Here is a 17,195-nt window from a genome sequence, read left to right on the forward strand (position 1 = left end):
AATCAAGTCTGGCAGTGCACATCCATGATTTACTATAATATTGCACCCAGCCCTGCACCATGGGTCACAGTGGATCTGCATCTGAATAGCTTGTTTGCCTAAGTTTGTGGGAGGCTTTGTTCAAATATTGCTACCAGCAGCAGTAGACTCCTCCCACTCTAGGGCTGCTACGGCAGGGCACCATACCCATAAGGACCACAGGGGCCGTGGTGAGGCCCGCACATGAGATATTGACCCACTTTTTCTTCTCCTCAGCTGTCTTTGGCTTCTTCGTTGTGTCCTCTCTTGGGAACCTGGCACACACTGGTCTTCTGGTAGCGAGCTGGACTATGCTTTGCCAGCCTCCCGCACCCACTGCTTGCCTTGCTCTTGGAGGGGTACCCACGAGCATCTTTTCTGCTGATTTCATCCACAGCTCAGGTTATTTGGAAATTCCACATCACCTTTTTGAGGAAAGTAGGGCCTGTCGCAGGGTTGTGCCCTTTTCTCCAAGTTTCCCACCTGCGGCACAGCTGGAAATGCCAAGAGGGTCCCCATAGCGTCTGCCCCAGCCCTTGAGGTGTTTTTCTGGTTGATGGACCCCTGCCTTTGCAAGCGGCAAAATAAAAGGCATGGGTGGAAGGGTTGGAATCTTACTTTGCTGCTGTAGCATTGGACAAGGACAAAAGGTGCCTCATGCTCCTATATTTGGAGGGGAGCCGCCATCCTCAAGATTGTGGAGTCAATGGTGGGAGTTAGCCCACTATTTATGTAATATACCCAACACAGGTATGTGCTTTTGACCTGACATCGTCCCTCCTTCTGGCAGGTGTATTCACAATGGGTGTCACTTACAGGGCACACTCAACACGAACCAAAGTATATGCTAACAAAGTAGGTACTGGGGGGGGGGGGTGGTGTGGCCAGGCGCCGACGAAGATGGCCGCCTAGGGAGAGAGCTCGGCCGAAGCCGATGTTGTCCCCAACGATATCCGCTACCTATCCGCTCCGGGGCGCTAGTATTCAGGCGCCCCAGAACCCCTCAGCGGTGCGCTCCAGGCCTGGGTCTTGGCTCTCCCTTGGGCCGGAGTCTGACCCCCGGGACGACGGAGGCGAGAGAGCGGGGACCCGCTGGAGCCCTGCAGGCTCGAGGCGGCGACAACCTGAGGCCCTGGCTCGGGGCCTAGCAGCGGAGGTGGAGTCGGCTGCGGCCTATTCGGGGCGGCGCCTCTGAACTCCAGTGCGCTCGGGGAGGGAGCCTGGCGGTGAGCGACCCACCGAACCACGTCGGATCTATCAGGAGCAGAGAAGGCCCTATCCCCCGGAGGCGCAGAAGGGGCCGGGGGTGGGAGGAGAAAAAGCACCGCTGTCACTGCCTACATAGAGAACCCCTGCCGGGGCCTGGACCGAGGGGAATTACAATTGGAGCCTAAGGCGGACTGGGCAACCGATCGTTCTCTTCCAGGGGATCCTCATCAATAGTCATAAGCACTGAATATTCCCGCCCATATGCGGGACCCCGGAAACAATATAAAAATATATATGTAAAAACACATATATCTAGCTCCACATATATGTACGTACATATATTTTTTTTCTCATACCAATGCAGCCACATAAAAAGGCTAACACAATGTAAAACCTTGTACATGTACTGCAATTATAAAGGAAACAAAGAACACATTAAATCAAATATCCTTTGAATTTTGTGTTTTAATTAGTAAAACCACTCATAACTCCTGAAAATTGCTCATAAAAAGACATTGTTAGCCTCGGGCTGCATTGACAAGCAATAACATAGAAAATGAAAGCATTTTCAACAAAAACTGGCACTGTGCCTTTAAGGCAGCCCTGACCCCAGGCTTCCCATCATGCCTCAGGGGTGGCAGTTAGGCCAGTTGTTCTTTCTGGCTCCTTCTGTCAGGACCCTGGTTAACAGCTCCCACCTTTTTTTGACTTTCTGTCAGAATTACTTGGTGTTTTCTTCAATTTTTTGATCTTACTCAACGGGTTTTTACCCTAGAGAGATAGTTCTACCTTTTTCGCGCTCAAAAAAGGTAAATTTTTTGTCAAAATGCCTAAGGCTCTTTTTGACACCTGCCCTGCCTGTGGGCATAAGAAGGCTTGGTCAGATTTACATCCAGTGTGTATTCGCTGTCTACCTTACTCTCATGAGGTAGCATCTTGTGTCCACTGCCAGTCCTTGTCATCCAGAACTATCAAGGACAGAGAAAGAAGCAGGATTTATGGACTTTCTGGGAGAGGTAGGTCTCCAAAGAGAATTAAGAAGCGGTCCACGTCGAAAAAAGTCCTGACCTGCTCTCCTTCGGCGTCGGGATCGGTGTCGAAGTCTCCAACGATGAAGAAGGTGAAGTCTTCAGCGCCGAGAATCAAGAAAACTCCGCTGCCGTCAACAGGGCGACGTGCGGCGTCGACAGAGAGGTCACCGTTGAAGCAGGGCGGCTCAACGTCGAGACCTCCGTTGTCGAAGGATCAGGTACAGTCTTCGGCATCGCCTAGTCATCGGCGCTCGGCGTCGAGGCAGACTCCGTCGACGTCTGGTGATCGACGCTCGACGTCGAGGCACCCTCCGTCGTCGCCAGGTCATCGGCAATCGACGTCGAGGCAACCTCCGCCGTCGCCTAGTCATCGGCACTCGGCGTCGAGGCAGACTCCGTCGACGTCTGCCGATCGACGCTCGGCCTCGAAGCATCCTCCGTCGTCGCCAGGTCATCGGCGATCGATGTTGAGGAATTTTCCGTCGACGACCCATCGGCACTCGACGTCGAGGCTTTCATCGTCGTCGAAGGACCATGGTAGTTCGACATCGAAGTTTCCTCCGTCGCGTCAAGTCAAGTCAAGTCAAGTCAATTCAGAAATTTGTATAGCGCGCTACATACCCAGAGGGTCTCAAGGCGCTTGAAGAAGGGTGGGGAGTTATTTGTCGAAAATCCATGTTTTGAGTTGCTTTCTGAATGCTAGGTGGTTCTGAGTGAGACGAAGGTGAGGGGGAAGTCGAGGCATTCACAATCGTCAGCAGGACATCGACACTCACCGTCGAGAGATGAACAACGTTCGACGTTGGAAAAGCCTTTATGGACTTCACCTCCTCGGAAGTCGACGTCTAGGCATGGGAGTCCAGTGGTTCAGCCTCAACCAGTGGCGCAGCAGTCTCTGAGGTCTTCTGGATCCGCTTCAGCTGCGAAGGATGACCAGGGCTCGCAAGTGAGTGACAGTCACGCTGCCAAGAGGAAGAGGTCTCCAGAGCAGAGGGACTCTCGCAGTCGCTCCAGGTCTGCGGCTGGCTCAGGTTCAGAGTCTGGCCCGGATTTAATTATTTATAAGTCGGTAAGCAAGGAATCCAGGCATTCGCAAAGGGATGCAACGCCTCCATCACACTCTCAAGTGAAAGATTCTGTTCCAAAGTCGCCTACTGTCAGGCTTTCACCGAGATGGTACAGGCCACTTCATAACTGGGCTAAGGACGAGGAAGCAGCGTATTGGATGCAGCAACCGCTCTCTAGGCCTAGAGAACGGTCACGCTCTCCGGTGAGACAAAGAGAAAGATCACGCTCTCCAGTTCGCCAGAGAGAAAGATCACGCTCCCCTGTTCGCCAGAGAGAAAGATCACCCTCTCCAGTTCACCAGAGGGAAAGATCACGCTCCCCAGTTCGCCAGAGGGAAAGATCACGCTCTCCAGTTCGCCAGAGGGAAAGATCACGCTGCCCAGTTCGCCAGAGGGAAAGATCACGCTCCCCAGTTCACCAGAGGGAAAGATCATGCTCCAGGGTGCGAACCAGCAAGCGTAGATCACGATCAAGGAGCACAAGGAGAGAGCGAAGAACTCCTTCTACTTCTTCTTCCTCGACCCGCTTTCACAGAGGCTACTCTCCTACCCTAACAGACTCTCCTCCATCGAGGGTATCTCCGATTGATGATATCTTCACTTTTCAGGACATACTTGGTAGGGGAGCTCTTAAGCTGGGAGTTACCTTAAAATCTCTGCAGATCAAAACCACAGTAATTTGTGAAACACTACAGCATAGGTCTGCACCCAAACCTCTTCTGCCTTTGGTGCCGGGGATTATAGAGCCAGTTATGGACGTCTTCTTAACCCCAGCGACGGTCAAGGCAGCTCCGCAAGGATCCTTAAAAAGTACAAATCTCCAGAGGACGACCCGCTATTCCTCAGAGCTGACCCTCCCCCGGACTCAGTGATTATCGCGGCGGCGAAGAAGTCCAATGCAGTCGCCTCATCCTCCACTGTGCCTCCGGATAAGGACAGTAAGATGCAAGACTCGTGGGGAAGGCGGGTCTGCAATACATCAGCGGCTTTTCTCAAAGTTGCCAATGTGGAAGCCCTCTTGGTGCGTTATGACCGATCCCTGTGGGATTCTCTGCAGCATTTTGTGGAGAAACTCCCAGCAGAGGATCGTAAGGACTTTGAAGAAATCCTCCTGGAAGGCAGTCAAGTCTCCAATCAGGTGATAAGTGCCGCAGCGGATGGGGCTACCCTAGCAGCTCATGGGTATGCTCATGGGGTAACGACAAGGAGGTCATCATGGTTGCGCCTAACGGCTTTGAAACCAGAAGCCCAAGCACGCATATTGAACTTACCTTTTTCATATACTTCGTTGCTCGGCAAAAGTGCGGACGAAGAGATGCAGTGCATGAAGGCGGAGCTGGAAACTCTCAAGGCAGTGGGTCTTGAGAAGAAGGAGTTCAAGAGGAAATTTTGCTCCTTTAACAAGGGCTCTACAAAGCAGCGGGTTCAAACCCCGAACTGGCAGAAGAACCACGATCAGCAGGGGCAGCAAAAGTTCCAGTACAAAGGAACAGGAACAGGAACAGGACAAACCCCCCTCACCACTTCCCCCCTTTCAGCGGGTGAGCGGTAGGGAGGGGAGCTGAAACGCGGTCCTGCGTCCGAGTCGTGGGGTGAGGGAAAGGGGCCTAGGAGGGGCTAACGGGCCTAAGCTGGCGAGGCAGCCTTGCGACTGCGAAGGTGGAGGGGGCAGCAGCAAAGAGGCCGCCGAGGGGGAGGAGCTCACCTATAACCCCCCAGAGGATGGGGGGAATGCCCTGCCTAGCGCGACCCGCCTCCCCGCCCCCTCCCACCCCAGGGCTGGCCTCGGTTTCCTGCGCCCTACTACGGGGTTTGCCCTCCCAGGGGGTCCCTTGCAGGGACATCGGGCATCCCTCATAGTAGTTGCATCGGTACACCTCGCCCCCCCCTCCCACAACTTTCACCGCCCAAATAATACACAGACAAGTAATTTGGGAAAAGAAGTTGCAGGTTTATTTGTGATACAAATAACGGAGCGGGTTAACTGACAGGCGACCCCCCTAGGCCCCGCCACCCCTCGTGACGGGGCGCCTGAAGTTGAGCCAATGATGCGGACACCATGGCCCTGGCCAGGTGTCGATCCTGGGAGGCACCAGCCTCCCACCGGTGGACCTATCGTCCACCTGCCCCACCCTCCGGACAAGGGAGAGTCAACTCACACCTTGCCCATCCAGGCGGGGCATTATTAGCAAACCCCCGGTTGTTCAGGCTTACAACCGCCCTAAGGACTAACGGGGTGCCGTTGAACCAAGTCCCCGAGAAGGGCCCCTCGGCTTATGTATGACTCATAGCTGTGCTTTGCACGGGGGGCATCAGGTCCTGGCCCTCGCATTACCCAGCCCTCCTGCATTACTTACGACGCCTCCACCCTCCTAGCCCTTAACCCCGGCCGCTCCCCCAACTGCGTCCAAGCCGCTCCTGGACTCACCCATGGACCATTCTCTTGCAACTCCTGCAAGTTTGACGGCACCAAAGCCAGCTCTTCATCCACTAACACCACTCAGAGACCTGACACCAACCACCTAAAATGCATCCTGCTCAACACCCGCTCGATCCACAGACACGCCATCGACCTCTGGAATCTACTCGACACCATCTCACCGGATGTCGCCTTCCTAACAGAAACATGGATGAATGCCTCATCAGCCCCAGACATCACCATTGCCATCCCGGAAGGATACAAGATCATCCGTAAGGACCGCTTTGAGCAAACAGGAGGAGGCATCGCTATCGTCCATAAGAACTCCATCTGCATCTCAACCAGCTCTGACGCCTACCTCGCCAACGCCGAACACCTCCACTTCCAGATCCACAACGACCCCAAAACCACACTCAGAGGCACCCTCCTCTACCGGCGTCCAGGACCTCGTGCACAATTCAGTGACGACATCACTGACTTTATCACCCCACACGCCCTCCCCTCCGAGGATTACATTCTATTGGGAGACCTCAATTTTCACCTGGAAAAGAGCAACGACGGCAGCACCACCACCCTCCTGGACAATCTTGCCAATCTCGGTCTCAAACAACTGGTCACCACCCCCACCCACATTGCTGGCCACACACTAGATCCTATCTTCACTTCCAGCAAACATGTCTCCTTCAGTCACACCACAGCTCTACACTGGACGGACCACAGCTGCGTTCACTTCACATACAACAAGTCCACAATCTACAACCATCCTCAACCCACCATGCGAAGAAACTGGAACAAAATCACCATCAACCAGATCTCCTCATCGCTTCTTCAAAACCCTCCTATCCACTCCTCTAACCCCGACCAAGCAGCCACTAACCTTACCCAATGGATATCCAACAGCGCCGACATCCTAGCTCCGTTGAAAAAACGTCAAAGCAATCCAGGCAGAAAAAACGCCTCCTGGTTCAACGACGATCTTAAGAAATCGAAGAAACTCTGTCGCTCCCTCGAGAAGGCCTGGAAAAAAGACCCAAACACCAGCACCAGGGACGCCTTCAAAAACGCCACCCGCATACACCACCAACTAATCCGATCTGCCAAGAAAGCCGCATTCAAAGACCGACTAGACAACAACGCCCACAACAGCAAGGAACTATTCAACATCGTCAAAGAATTCACCAACCCATCAGCCAACTCCAACGGCATCACCCCTTCTCAAACCCTATGCGACTCCCTAGCTTCCTTCTTCCACAACAAAATCGCAGACATCCACAACAGCTTCGACAACCGACCCGGAGACCAACCCACCCAACCTTCTACAGGACTTTCACCCCCCCTCAACACACTCAACGACTGGAACCCAATCTCCACCGAAGACACCATCCGCCTGATGAACTCCATCCACTCAGGATCCCCAACTGACCCATGCCCTCATCACATCTTCAACAAAGCAGACTCCATCATAGCACCACACCTCCGAGATGTCATCAACTGCTCCCTCAACTCCGCCACCTTCCCGGAAAGCTGGAAACACGCAGAACTCAGCGCCCTTCTGAAAAAACCCACAGCTGACCCCACCGAACTCAAGAACTACCGCCCCATCTCGCTTCTTCCATTCCCGGCCAAAGTCATCGAGAAAGCTGTCAACAACCAACTCGCCGCCTTCCTCGAAACCAACAAATCCCTTGACTCCTCACAGTCCGGCTTCCGAGCCAAACACAGCACTGAGACCGCACTCATCGCTGCAACTGACGACATTCGAACCCTACTGGACAACGGAGACACAGTCGCCCTCATCCTCCTCGACCTCTCCGCTGCCTTCGACACAGTCTGTCATAGCACCCTTCTACAGCGCCTCAGAAACGTCGGAATCCAAGGAAAAGCACTGGAATGGATCACTTCGTTCCTCACCGGAAGAACCCAGAGAGTCCGCCTCCCACCATTCAAATCAGAGGCCACTGAAGTCATTTGTGGCGTGCCACAAGGATCTTCTCTCAGCCCCACCCTCTTCAACGTATACATGAGCCCCCTTGCGACCATCGCTCGCCAACACAACCTCAACATCATCTCCTACGCTGACGACACTCAACTGATCCTCTCACTCACCAAAGACCCTAACACCGCCAAAACCAACTTACACGAAGGAATGAAAGAAGTAGCCGAGTGGATGAAGCACAGCCGTCTGAAACTGAACTCCGACAAAACAGAAGTCCTTATCTTAGGCACCTCCCCCTCCGCCTGGGACGACTCTTGGTGGCCAGAAGCCCTTGGAAAGGCACCCATCCCGACAGACCACGCACGGAACCTGGGCGTCATCCTGGACTCCTCACTCTCGATGACCAGACAAGTCAACGCCGTTTTATCATCTTGTTTCAACATTCTTCGCATGCTCAAAAAAACATTTCGCTGGATCCCCACCGAAACTCGTAAAACTGTCACCCACGCACTGGTCACTAGCCGCCTGGACTACGGAAACACCCTCTACGCCGGTACCACCTCAAAACTCCAGAAAAAACTCCAACGCATCCAGAACGCTTCTGCCAGGCTCATACTAGACATCCCGCGTAAAGAACACATCTCTGATCACCTGAAGAACCTCCACTGGCTCCCCGTAAATAAGAGGATTACTTTCCGCCTCCTTACCCACGCACACAAAGCACTTTACGAACTTGGACCTGAATGCCTCAACACACGACTGTCCTTTTACACCCCCTCCCGTCAGCTACGATCCTCCAACCAAGCTCTTGCCACTGTACCTCGCATCAACAAAACCACCATGGGAGGCAGATCCTTCTCCTACCTTGCAGCTAAAACCTGGAACTCTCTTCCTACTCACCTTCGCCTTACTCAGAACCACCTATCATTCAGAAAGCAACTTAAAACTTGGATATTCGACAAATAATTCCCCTCCCCTCCACAAGCGCCTTGAGACCCTATGGGTATGTAGCGCGCTATATAAATCTTCTGACTTGACTTGACTTGAAAGCGTAATTACAAGGGAGGAGTTAATCAACGCCAAGGCAACAACACCATTAAGAAAATGGGGTAGCCCATACGGCATGGACCTGGGTATATATTGTTATAAACAAACAGTGGTCCTGAACCTATAGATTTCAACAGTTGACTTAATCAATAATGAATCAATAATTAATGTTGAGCAACACTGTCCAGTCTGCTCTATAGTACTCAAATACTTAATACATAGAAAAACCTTACACCACGGTTAAAGAAAATATATTTTAAATTTTTGAATTTCATTTCTGTATTCATATTTTTACTTTTTACAATAGATTTTTCAAGTAGGTAAAAACACATAGGTTGCCCCAAGACAGGAGCGTGCAAAGAAAAGATGTGATCAGGAAAATCAGACAAGTGAAAGAAAAGGAAATACACAGCGGTGGTCAAAAAATTATTCACATACTTTTGCAATCAATATCTGACATGTAATTCGCCGTATTGGATACCTGGCCAGAAAAATTATTTTGTTTATATTATTGCAATCACAGACATTGTGATAAATGGGCATACATATCCTATATTTTGCACTATGTACAATGCTGGTGAACAATTGGTCCAAGGTTGTGTAATAAAGGTGTCGACGTTTCGACTCGACTTATACCCGAACGGTGATTTAGACCTGGGGATTGCGAGTCTTCATCAGGACCGTAGAAACAAACAGGGGCAACCAAGGGATTTATGTTAACCCCTTCAAAATAGAGCAAGCGGTGGGAGTCGATCCAAATTTACATCTTCCCAACAGATATCCTTGAGCCCATATCCTCATTCATGTTGGGAAGGCGAAACTTCATGTGTATAACATGGCGAATGGGTACCTTGATGAGAATGTCTTTAATCAAGAGTTCCTGTTGATGATTTCAGGTCGCTTGTGGTGGTGAATTAAATGCACCTAAATGAGTGGGTCCTAATTTTCTCCCACCGCTTTATTACACAACCTTGGACCAATTGTTCACCAGCATTGTACATAGTGCAAAATATAGGATATGTATGCCCATTTATTACAATGTCTGTGTTTGCAATAATATAAACAAAATCATTTGATGATTAGATCATCTTTAAATCCTGAAACTACTTTCTACGAAAGGAACTCTTGACTTCTTCTCAAGATTTCTCCCTTGTGGCTAAGGAGTAGTCACCCTGCATCCGCAGGCACAATCCAAGCATCGCGGTCTGCTGTAAGTCACTCCTCCGGATCAAGACTGCCCAGCTTGACGGGAACCGGCTTCCCTGGCACCTCTGACCTCTACCCACATCGTCAGCTCAGCTGAGACCCGTGGGTGCGACGAGACCTCGAGGGACCGGCCATCTTCAAGACTGCACGACGCTTGCCCAGCACGACCGCCGAGGGATCCTCGAGTGAGTGCTTTGGGGTCCGAGAAGCCCCAACCCTAAGCAGCTCCAGCACCGAAGCTCAGCCCCCCAGCATCCACCAGATCTGCGTGGGGCCCTTCTGCTCTTTGCTGCTCACCGCGTTGTCTGACTACTAGCCTGCTGGCTTGTGGTCTTCCCGACGACGACCAACGACATCAACACTGCTGGTCTGGTTGCTCCAGACTGGCCCTTGCTCCCCTCCAACAGAGGAGCACCCCGGACCCTCCTGGTCCACTCCAGACCCCATTTTGAGTCCACCGCGTGGGCTTGAATGTGCCAAGACTTGTTGCCCCAATCCTGGGTCCAGCGACGTCGACAGCAGAAACCATCGTGGGACAGCTCGCACCTCCATCCTGGTCGCCGACAACGCCTCCTGGTCCGTGAGACTGCAGAGCCCAGCGTCGCCCACTCACCTGGTCGAGGTGACTCCATCCGGTGCCATCCTGGTGCCCATCTAATCACTGGCTAGTGATTCAGAACTTGGTCCCCTCTGCTTACAGGTGTCTTCCATCTTCGATCCAGGCTTGGATCCATCCGAATCTCTTCACTGGTCGCCTGCCAGCAACTTCTTCTTTCAGGCTCCATAGACTGCAACGAGGATTCCCGACGTCTTTCCAGACCTATGCATCCGCAGCCCCTGGGCTAGGTAAACTCAGCATTTCGGTGCTCCAGCATAGCTTGGCTATCCAAGGGTCCAGATCCTTTTTCGTTTCAGCTCTACCTAGTCGGATTCGTCCGATATCACTAACTTTACGAAATCTGGCATCCATAGACTTTGTCCCGCATCCCGCTTGAGAGTGCACACTCTGCACCCGATCCCCCTAGGCCTCCTGCTAGTAATCTGAAGGTTCAGTAGTCAAGTCCTAGCGATCCCAAAGCCTATTAGTATAGTACTTACCTGCTAGTAATTTCGCATTCCACTTTTAGAGTATATGCTTTTTTTTCGTGCCCCTCGGGCATTTGTGTAAATTGTGCAACTTTGCGTATTTTCCTAAGAGCTTTATATTGTGCTTAGCACCCTGTCCTCATAATGAGTCCAGGGTTGTTGTGTTCTAAATAAATAACTGTTTATTTTCATAACAACTTGTGTGGTGTCCTTTCACTTGGTGTTCAAGGGGTATATGTGATGGTATAACAGCTGGCTTAACACGCCCTCTAGAGTCTAGCCTAAAGACTGCTCTTGTCCATGCTACTAGGATAGCTGGTCTACGGTTGACTTAAAACCAATCATCAATAAGGGTTGTTTGGACTGATACAAAGTACTCACTAGAATAGTGAACATTATATATCAGGCCAACTTCTCACATTGGTGAGCAGCGGGTGGGATTTGAGCTTGCTGTTGTTTTACCACACATATCCTAAGAATATCATTGTGAAAGATCACATAAGTATTTAGGTACATATAACTTAGCTTAGAATACTCTGAGTTCTACTGAACCAGCTGTTGTAGTTCAACAGAGCCTAGCACACCCTGACTACAACTCTTAGCAAGGGATCAGTAGGCAAACAAATAGTGTAGGTAGGTGCATCACTTACACCACACTAGAAAAGCATGTCAGACAAAGGAGGAAACTCTGAGTCTCCCCTTGTGTCAGTTGACCCTCCACAGGTCATGTCAAGATATGCAGCTCTTAGCTTCCAGGAGATGAGACAATTGTGTACCTCCAGGAAGCTAAAACAGGGTTCTAACCCTACAATTTCCTTTCTGATTGGTCTCTTAGAGACTTATGATGCCAGAAGAACTGCTAACCCAGATTCTTCTAATCCAGATGGGAACATGCCTCCCCTAGAGGGAACCCGAGGTAACCCTGACCTTATCCATCTCTGCAGAAGGCGAAGAGCATGAGGAGGATCAGGAGTTATCAGAGGATGAGGCAGACAAGGGTCAGGTAGAAGTCAGTAGACTAACCAGGACCAACTTAAGCATGCATGAGAATGGATTTGGGGGACCCCCAGGGCCACTCTCAGGCAGACTTAACATTGGGAATGGACGAGTTAGGTCTCTATCTAACAGATCCATTCGAACCAATGGCTCTCAGACCTCTTCTCATAGAGGGATGTCATCCCCTAAGAGAAGGGAGCATGAAGCTAAGATGAGGGAAGCCAATCTGAGGATTGAAAGGGAAGAACTTGCCCTGGCGAAAGAGAGGCTTGCCTTTGCTAGAGAGCAAAAGTTAAGTGGGCTAGATCTCACTGGTGGCAGCATTCTCCCAAGAGAAAAAGACAGGAGTTTAGACACTAGACACCTGAGTAAGATAGTGCCCCCCTTTAAACAAGGGGATGTTATCCACAAATGGATAACTGCTTTGGAGAGGGCCTGCACTGTCCAGTGCGTCCCCCAGAGTCAGTGGGCAGCTGTTTTGTGGCTCTCCTTTGAAGGCAAAGGTAGAGATAAGCTCCTCACTACTAGAGCTGAGGATGCTAACAATTACCAAGTCCTGAAAAGTACACTGATAGATGGGTTTGGCCTAACCACTGAGCAGTACAGGTTGCTGTTCAGGGATACCCAGAAAACTCAGTCTCAGGATTGGTCTGATTTTGTAGATTGTGCCACTAAGGCTTTGGAGGGCTGGTTGCTGGGCAGTAAGGTTACTGATTATACAGGATTGTACAATCTGATCATGAGGGAACAGATTTTAAACAATTGTCAGAACCAGTTGTTGCATCAGCACCTTGTTGACTCAGATCTGATCTCTCCCCAAGAATTGGGAAAGAAGGCAGACAGATGGGTCAGAACAAGGGTTAAGCAGAACCAGGGCCAGAACCAGGGTGGTCAGAAGAAAGCAGACCAGAAGGGTAATAATACCAAAGGTGAACAAAATGACCAGAAGTCTTCGACAGGTCCCCAACAACCCAAAGAGGGTGGGGGTCAGGCTTCCCAGATGAAGAAAAATCAAGAAGGCCAGTCTAAAAGGTGGTGCCAGTACTGTAAAAGTAAAACTCACTGGTTTAGTGAGTGCACCAAGAAAGGAGGGCAAACTCCTGCCACTGCAGCCCCTAAGGCACCTGCACCCCCTAGTACAGTCAGCAGTGGTAGTGCACCTCCCAAGGGATTAGTTGGGTTAACCTTAGGTTCTGAGGGGTATGACAACTTAGTTGGCACACTCACTCAGGCTGTCCTTGTCTGTACAGGGGATATGGATATATCCCCTGATGCCAGTCCCAATACTTTGGGCAAATACAGAAAGACACCTTTTATCAATGGTAAGATGGCTCAGGCCTACAGGGACACTTGTGCCAGTGTCACAATGGTGACACCTAACTTTGTGGACCCTGGACAGATCATGCTAGGTCCAGAGTACCTAGTGACCAATGCCAGCAATGTCACTACCCACCATAGTATGGCAATTGTTGATTTCTCCTGGGGAGGGGTAAGTGGCCAAAAGAAGGTTGTTGTTAGTTCAGACCTCCCAGTTGAATGTTTGTTGGGCAATGATTTGGAGTCATCCCTATGGTCAGAAGTGGAGCAGAGGAATCACATGGAAATGTTAGGCTTACCAGCACATGTGCTTGCTGTGACTAGGTCACAGGCCAGAAGATGCCCCACTGAACAGGTGCTGGATCCTGGAACAATGGACCAGCCACCTTCCAAGAAGAAGAGCAGTAGGGTTAAGGCATTGCCTTCCCCCCTGCCCCAGGTTGTGGATCAAGTCTCAGAGGAGGCTGACCTCAAGGAGCTGAGGGAAACTGAGCCTAAAGAACTTGAACCTGATCAGGTTGAGTTTCTGGGTTCAGGGGGACCCTCCAGAGAAGACATGGGGAAGGAACAGTTAGCCTGCCCTTCTCTTGAACCCCTCAGACAGCAGGCTGCAGGGAACGCCACAGGTGCCCACAAGGTATACTGGGAAAATGGACTCCTGTACTCTGAGTCAAGAGACCCCAAACCTGGTGCAACCAGGAGGCTGGTCATCCCCTTGTCTCTGAGAGGTTTCCTTCTCACCTTGGCCCATGAGATTCCCCTTGCAGGACACTTAGGCCAGAATAAGACTTGGGACAGAATTGTCTCCCACTTTCACTGGCCTCACATGAATGAAGATACCAAGGAGTTTTGTCGCTCCTGTGTCACTTGCCAAGCCAGTGGTAAGTCAGGTGGCACAACAAAGGCCCCCCTTATACCAATGCCTGTGGTGGGGGTGCCCTTTGAAAGAGTGGGGATTGACATTGTTGGTCCAATGGAACCCCAGACAGCATCAGGGCACAAGTTTATACTGGTGGTGGTGGACCATGCCACCAGGTATCCTGAAGCTATTCCCCTTAGGACCACTACAGCACCTGTTGTGACAAGAGCCCTAGTTGGAGTGTTCTTCAGAGTGGGCTTCCCTAAGGAGGTTGTCTCTGACAGAGGTGCAAACTTCATGTCAGGATATCTGACTGCTATGTGGAAGGAATGTGGTGTCAACTACAAGTTCACTACACCCTATCATCCACAATGCAATGGGCTTGTTGAGAGATTCAACAGGACCCTAAAAGGGATGATTCATGGACTACCTGAAAAGCTCAGGCGTAGATGGGATGTCCTGATACCCTGCCTTTTGTTTGCTTACAGAGAGGTTCCACAGAAGGGGGTTGGCTTCAGCCCTTTTGAACTTCTGTATGGGCATCCTGTGAGAGGACCCCTATGTTTGGTGAAGGAAGGATGGGAGAGACCTCTCAAAAAGCCTGCAACCAACATCGTGGACTATGTACTTGGTCTCCGCTCCAGATGGCTGAGTATATGGAAAAGGCTTCTAAAAACCTTGAGGCAAGCCAAGAACTCCAAAAAGCTTGGCATGACCAAAAGGCTGTCCTGACTGTGTACAAGCCTGGACAGAAGGTGTGGGTGTTGGAGCCAGTGGCCCCAGCAGCACTCAAAGACAAATGGTCTGGGCCCCACACAATCCTTGAGCAGAAGGGAGAAGTCAGCTACCTGGTGGACCTTGGAACTCCCAGGAGCCCCCACAGGGTGCTCCATGTGAACAGGCTCAAAGCATATGTTGACAGGAAGGACATGAGCTTGCTCATGGCCACAGATGAAGGACAGGAGGAGGAGAGTGACCCTCTCCCAGACCTGCTCACTCAGAATCCTGATGATGGATCAGTAGATGGTGTTGTCTTTTGTGGCAGCCTCTCTGACCATCAACAGAAGGATTGAAAACAAGTTCTTCAATCCTTCAGACATATGTTCTCTCTGACACCCAGTCAAACCAATTGGTGTATCCATGAGGTTGACACTGGTGACAGCCTGCCAGTCAAGAGTACGATCTACAGGCAGCCTGATCATGTTCGAGACTGCATTAAGACAGAGGTGCAGAAAATGTTGGAGCTGGGAGTCATTGAGCCCTCAGATAGCCCTTGGGCTAGTCCAGTAGTTCTAGTGCCAAAGCCTCACACCCAGGGTAGTAAGAAAGAGATGAGGTTTTGCGTAGACTACAGAGGCCTCATTGCAGTCACTAAGACTGATGCCCACCCAATACCAAGGGCAGATAAACTTATAGATAGATTGGCTTCTGCCAACTACTTAAGTACATTTGACCTGACAGCTGGGTATTGGCAAATCAGGTTAGCTGAGGATGCCAAGCCCAAGACAGCATTTTCAACCCCTGGTGGACATTATCAATTTGTGGTAATGCCCTTTGGTCTGAAAAATGCACCTGCCACCTTCCAAAGGCTGATGAATCAAGTTCTCACTGGGCTGGATGACTTCGGTGCAGCATATCTTGATGATATAGCTGTCTTTAGTTCCACCTGGGAGGATCACCTGGTCCACCTGAGGAAAGTGTTAGAGGCACTGCAAGCAGCAGGTCTCACTATCAAGGCCACAAAGTGCCAGATAGGGCAGACACAGGTTGTGTACCTGGGCCACCTTGTAGGTGGAGGCCAGGTTCAGCCACTGGAGAGCAAGATACAATCCATCAAGGATTGGGCTCCTCCAACCACCCAGACTCAGGTTCGAGCTTTCTTGGGCCTGACTGGTTATTACAGAAAGTTTGTCAAGAATTATGGATCAATTGTGACTCCACTTAATGAACTGACAAGTAAAAAGATGCCAAAGAAAGTTCAGTGGACAGTAGGCTGTCAAAAAGCATTCGATGACCTAAAGCAGGCCATGTGCACAGCACCTATCCTAAAGAGTCCAGACTACTCCAAACCATTCATTGTCCAATTGTCAACTGAATTTTGATGGTCATGACCAGCCCATTGCTTTTATAAGCAGAAGGCTGACCCCCAGAGAGAAAAATTGGTCAGCTATTGAGAGGGAGGCCTTTGCTGTGGTTTGGGCCCTGAAGAAACTGAGGCCATACTTGTTTGGCACTCATTTCAAGATTCAGACCGACCATAAGCCCCTCTTGTGGCTAAATCAGATGAAGGGTGAAAACCCCAAACTGCGTAGGTGGTCCATTTCCCTACAGGGGATGGATTTTACAGTGGAGCATAGACCTGGCACTGATCATGGCAATGCAGATGGGCTCTCCAGGTATTTCCACTTAGAGCAAGAAGACTCACCTGGTCAAGGTTAGTTTATTGACCCAAAGTTTGGGGGGGGGGGGGTCATGTAGGAGAGTAGGGTCTGCAATCCTATGATCACCCCAGATTTTTGCTTTTTGCTTCACTGGTTTACGACTTCTCTGGCTGTGGGCCTGCCAATCAGACCCACAGCCTTGCTGTTCTCTCACTAAATTGACATGTGTACCTTAGGTGCATTTACCAATTGGTACTGGGCCACCTTATCAGACCCTGTAACTCAGGGCATAGGTGTACCCAGGGCCTACCAGGGGCTGCAGCATGCATTATGCCACCCCTGGATGGCCATCTAAATCTGACACAACTGGCTGCACGACAGCTGGGGCAAGGTGGTGTAATCACCCTTTGCTTTAGATATAGTATACCTACATCTAATCCTAAAATGGACACACAGATTCCTATCAGTCACTCCTATGGCAGGCCTTGACAATCCTGAAGGCAGAGTGCTGGGAATCGTGTGAGATGGTGCTCTGGCATGAGCTGACCCCGTTTGCAGCTTGCGGAACCAAGTCCTAATAGCTGTTCCATGATAATGCATACCATATACTCTTAAGTACATTA

This window comes from Lissotriton vulgaris, chromosome 8 (assembly GCF_964263255.1).
Source record: "Lissotriton vulgaris chromosome 8, aLisVul1.2, whole genome shotgun sequence".
NCBI lineage: Eukaryota > Metazoa > Chordata > Amphibia > Caudata > Salamandridae > Lissotriton > Lissotriton vulgaris.